Raw genomic sequence first — 6,000 nt, forward strand, 5'->3', positions numbered from 1 at the left:
AATAAGAACGCTTAAAGCCAATAAACAACAACACAAATTTTTATGCCTGTCTTCCATTTGGTGTTCCTCGAGTTAATCCACAGTAAGCTTGTGTTGTTGCTGCTCTCGTATTTGATGTGGAAGGCTGTGGTGTTGGATCATAATTTACCGACTCTGACTCCTGTGCTTTGAAAATAGCCGACTCCAAATCCACCTTTTTGCCTCCGACTCTGATTAAATCATTGTAATTTAAAAATTTACTTTGATGAACTAAATTTTATTAAATGTAATATACTATAACAAGCATTAATTGATTTCATACATGTTAAAATAATAACATATCTCTATTTTGTTGATAGTTTATAGAATAATATACGTGCAAATACCGTCAAAAGATATTTTTTATGTTGCATGTTTTTTTAAAGATAAATATCAATAACTCTTGAACGGCAAAGGACAAGTTCTGCACGGAAAAAATTGCGTTTTCAAAAGTTCTAAAAGCTATCTGAAGATAACTTTTCTGACAAATTTGATAAAAAAGTAGAGCAAAAAAACTGTTTTTTTCTTCAGAGAAAAACTACGACAATTCAATAAAATTGCTCTAAATCGGTCAATTGAAAATATACAGGAAAGATTTTTATTCAAAGGTGCTTGAAATAATCTGAGCTACAAGTTTGCTGTGAAATTTTTACCTTTATTTCTGCAAATAATAAAGTTAAATTTTTGTTTTCAATGAAAATAAGAACCGCCCTACTATTAATTGACACCAAAATGAGTGCTTACTACTCTACTTTGTAGAAGACACTTTCTTCTGACGTTTAAATTTCAGGCTCTAAATGTATCTTTCCTGCTAAATTCCCATACTGGACCACTGTGTAATGGTTCCAAAGCAGAATTTATAAAGACAAACATGTTTGTGTCTAAACCGTCAGCTATTTTTATACAATTTTTAGCTAGTAATTTGATGTGAGTGAAATTAGAGTGGTCCCTATGGTTAGTGAGATCTACATATTTTTTGTTGTCGTCACAGTGTTCTACAAAGATGTAGATCAATTTATTTGAAGTATCTCTGTCAATTTTCTATCTCAAATGTTTTAAGGTTTATACTTGTTTTTACCAAGTAAATTATGGTGGCCCTTAAAATTCCCAGTTTTGAAATACTTGTCCAAAATCACAAAAAAATAAATTGAAGTGTTAATAACTCTAATTATCATAGTCTTATCAATTTCTCTTAAAGAAAACTTCAAAACAGTAAAATTTAAAGTTGTGGTTTCAAATATGATGGAAAATGATTGTGTTCCTGAATAAGCCATGTTGTTTAATCCGATTTCGTTAAAGAAATCTAATTTTTTGTAACGTAAATGTGATGTCACGTTAGAGCTTAGTCCGTCTCCCCCATATGTCACAAATTGTCACGTTTCTTTGAATTCCCTCCCCCACAAAATGCATGACGTAATTAATCGATGACCTCATAGAGAACTTCGAGGTCAAACATAAAAATAAATTGCGATTCTTCCTTTCCCTTTTTCCTTTTCCTTGGACGAAACTCTGCAAAATTGTTTGTTATGGGCAATTATTAACATTTGTGCTAAATTTCGGCTATTTTGGTTTTTTTAATTGGCGTATTTGGCTTCTTATAATAAATTGTGGCTTAAAACGTCACTTCTATCGAAATGACGTCTGAAACAAAGTTGTAGAGAAAAATAAAGTTTTTCTTGGAAAAATATGCACGGTAGCTTTTTCAGTAATTTTTAGTAAACATTCATAAAAAGTTATAGAATAAAAATCATTTAATGGTGTATATTTTTCCTCGAAAGACTTTATGTTTCCCTACAACTTTGTCTTAGACTTCATTTCGATTAGAAGTGGCATTTATGGAAGAATTTGAAATACGTTATTTTGAGAAAAAGTACAAGATTAATCTGAATAATTGCCCATAGCAAACAATCATGCAAATCGGAGAAGGTCGAGTTTTATCGATTCGTCATTTGGCGTGGAACGGTTCAATACACACATTGAAGCATTGGTTGGCATAGAAAGCTATATGACTGGGGGTGCATCAGAGAAAACTAAGTTTAGAACAGCCGAAAGCTCGAGTAAGAACATCAATTCCAGAAAGTAGAAAAAGATGGTATCCAGCCTTCGAAGTAAAGGGACTTTATAATATTTTGAATGGTTGTTAGGTAATTAAGTCAAATACCACTAGGTTGAATGCGATAACGTCGAATGGGTTGCTAGGTCATCAAGCCGATACTTTGACAATTTTTCATCACACGATAACAATATTGTTCTCATAAAAATAATAAAGCACAGTAGGGATAGTGGACAAACTTGATCCCCTGCTTTACCTGATGCGGTTTTTGCACAGGCTCACAGGGAAATATCTTATGTAAGTTTATGAATACTCGAATACGAATTTTGAAGAATTAGGGAAGACTTCATCCCCCTTTGCCTTTTTTTAGGGAAACTCGACTCAGGGACCTTTCATATGATTTGTTTAATACTCTTGAGCCTCTGACATGATAAATACATTCCTAAAAGTATCTTTGTTCTGAAATTTTCCAGGAAACGCAGTTGTAAAAATTTTCAATGGCCCTGAGTTTATCTTACTTGTTTTCTTTTCCAAATGTTGGAATCGTAAAATACAATTAATCGTTCACTTATTTTTTTCTTTTTCTTAAAAAATTATCAAAGTCTTTTCATGTCCCATAACTTTAAATTTTATTATTTATTTTGTATGTAATCTTCATCTGACTAACAGTCTTGTAATACCCCGTAACGTGGGTAAATCACCTTTTCGTGGTACGTTACGGGGTGTAAGATCTACCACCGATTCCTAGTCCTGACTACTTCAAACTAGGGGAACAGGATGTAATCCAAGGAACACATCTTAGTCTTGTTTACTTTTTATGCCTTATTAATAGTGATAAGACTCGGCTTTGTGCACCGAGCATGATCTTGAAACAAGGAAAAAATGAGTTAGTTAGTCTTTATCTATGTGATTCCTAATCTTCTATTCGTTGTTCCATAGTTTGAAGTGGTTAAGACTATGGTTCTGATGCATGGTCATTATCGGTGTCACTCCTTAATTTTGTTGCTAAGGAATCCAATTTTGTCTGACAAAGGGGCACGCCTTTGGAGGGTGTTTCAACACTCCGAAGGGTATAAATAGCGGGACCTTTCTATTAGAATCGATTCCTTGTGATGAAGGCAAGAATGACAACTGTATCAAAACCGAATACTTCATCATTTCTCAATAGTGCAACATGCTCTAAACTAAGGACACGGGATATACTACAATAGATCAAATTACTGGTCGCAGTGGTGTTAGGTCCCGAACAGAGGAAAAAACAGTCTTAATGAAGTTGGAGATGGGGAAAAGGCTGTTAACATATTTTGACCACACGCATAAGTCCCATAACATTTCACATAAATGGTATATAAATGGATATAAAGCGAAGCATACAAAAAACAAAACTCCCAAGGAAGTGAAAAAAATTTCTTTTAAATTAAAATTCAGCAAACAATATTTTTATTTCAATAATTTGTTTGCAAACCTAATAACCGGTGGTAATAGCCTACTTTGATCATAACCTACTTTGATACCACGCTTGTCATTGCGTTGAACCGATTTGTGCAGTTTATCAGACTTGATAAAAAAACACATAATTTGTCGGTAGTGATTTCGTAAAAGTTTATTAAAATTTCCGTTTAGACCTAAAAGCGACTAAATTTGATGCATTTTATTGTAATTTAAGGAAAATTTCCAAAATTCTTATCTGTTCAATTTTATCGATCTGAAATATGGTGAAAAAGCCTTCAAACATTTTTAATTTTGTTTTTGGATGTAATGTACCTACAGTTAAAAATAAAATAAAAGCAATAATTGAATCTTTAAACAGGAGATAAACACATCAATGGAATTTGGGCAGCACTTTTCTGTTGAAATTCTACCAAAAATACATTTATCTACCTATCATGATTTTTTGAAAAATTAATTCTAGGAATTTTGCTTTGAGATCTTTATACATCCTATGTAAAGGGAGATATTAAATGTTTAAAAATAGAAATATACTTTTCTCAGCATAGTTGTTCATTCATATTGTTTACCTTGATATGTTTTCCGTCAATTTTGTTTTCCGTATTTATTTATTTGCCGTCAATCAGTGTGTAGACCGTTTTACAATAGTGCTGTTGCCTTACATGCTATTTTAAAACATACGTTTTATTTGAAATTGTCAGTAACTGTAGAATGCATATACAAACATCTAAAAAATAAAAATTGTTTTAAACTTAACGAGATGAAATCCTAGCAGTTAGTGTTCTCCTTACTGTATCTTTAGACATCGTTAGATCTATATGCTCACAATAATTATTATACGCTCTCATCATTCTATTAATTGGTCCATTTTTACCATAATTCGTTCTGTGAGGTGACAGTTGAAATACATTTCGAGTTCTTAACATGCGTGATGGTACGTAAAAATTTAATCTTGCTAATATTTTTTTCTGAATTTACGCGTTGTGAGATAATATCATTAACAAAGGAAATCATGGAAATTTCTCTTCGTTTCTTAAGTGTTTCAATGTTTATCAACATGCAACGGGACTCATAAGAAGGAAGGGGAAAAGAGGTCCAGCCTAGTTTCCTAAGAGCAAATAACAAAAACTGTTTTTGAACTGATTCTATACGATTTATATAAGTTTCATGGTATGGAGCCCAAACCACACTGCAATATTTGAGAATTGATCTCACGTAAGCTATATAAAGTGTTTTGATGGTATATGGGTCTTTAAAATGATAACTAAATCTTTTTATGAATCCCAACATATTATTTGCTTTGTTTTGTTTTTTTTTTTTTTTCCTTTATTTACAAGGCTTTCAGCCATTGGCTGGTTCGCCTTGGGGATATTTGCTTTGTGAATTGTGGTATTCACATGATCTACAAATGTCAACTTCGAGTCAAGAATTACTCCTAAGTCCCTAATTTTATCGCACCTTACAACCAGCTGGTTTCCTAGAGTACATGTAAAATCTAGAGTAGTGTGTTTTCTGGAATATGATATAATATAGCATTTTTTAACATTAATATCCAGCAGACTTTTAACGCACCAATTGTAGAAAACATCAATTTCATTTTTAAAATGTAGCAAATCATTAATTGTTAAAAATTTCCATGTACAGTTTCATATCGTCAGCATATATGAGCACATTTAAGCGATTCAACACAAACTTCACGTCATCCACAAATAAAATAAACAATAAAAGACCTAAATGAGATGCCTGTGGAACTCCCGAGGTAACATTATTTAGCACCAATGTTACCGACGCCCACACCTGGACCCTACCTATCTACCCATCAACTCATGGACCGGGACCAACGGCTTTACATCCCTTCAAAAATTCCGGGATAAGTTTCTCTAATATTTTTTTGATCCTCAATAAATGTGTAAAAAATGATATAGGGTTTGGTGTCACTAAATTTCAATGCATTAGATGTATCGTCTACGGAAATGGCTATGAAAATAAAACTTCTTCTCATACCTATTACCTACATATTTAAATTATGTTACAAAGAGTTTCCGCCAAATCAAAGTTTTTTGTAACACCCTTCGCTACCAAAAGGAGGATGAGTCTCCAGTTATTATGGCAAAGCGTTATTTTGGACTATCTAAAACGGGCATTACCTTAAGTAAAAATTTTAAATAATAGGATCTAATATTCCAACGGAATAAAAATTTAGGTACATTATCTTTTTGCAAAAGTCGTCTTTAAACATATCGTTCACGGGGATAGGGGGTATAAAGCATCTTTAAAGCGAATGACCCATGTCTGATTTATTTTATATTTCAGGATCTCAATATTTTTAAGATCAGTATCTTGTAAAATAACGACTAGGTTATCCGCTTTGGGTATCTTTTGTCTAGAAAAGTACTACATTATGGAATAAAACGAATAAAACACATTTGAAAACTAAAGAATGATGCATATATTTCAGTTCATAAGAATTTATCCATCTT

Source organism: Ochlerotatus camptorhynchus, unplaced genomic scaffold (genome assembly GCF_037179485.1).
Source record: "Ochlerotatus camptorhynchus isolate MF236.1 unplaced genomic scaffold, CSIRO-AGI_Acam_v1.1 ptg000171l, whole genome shotgun sequence".
In the NCBI taxonomy this organism is placed as follows: domain Eukaryota; kingdom Metazoa; phylum Arthropoda; class Insecta; order Diptera; family Culicidae; genus Ochlerotatus; species Ochlerotatus camptorhynchus.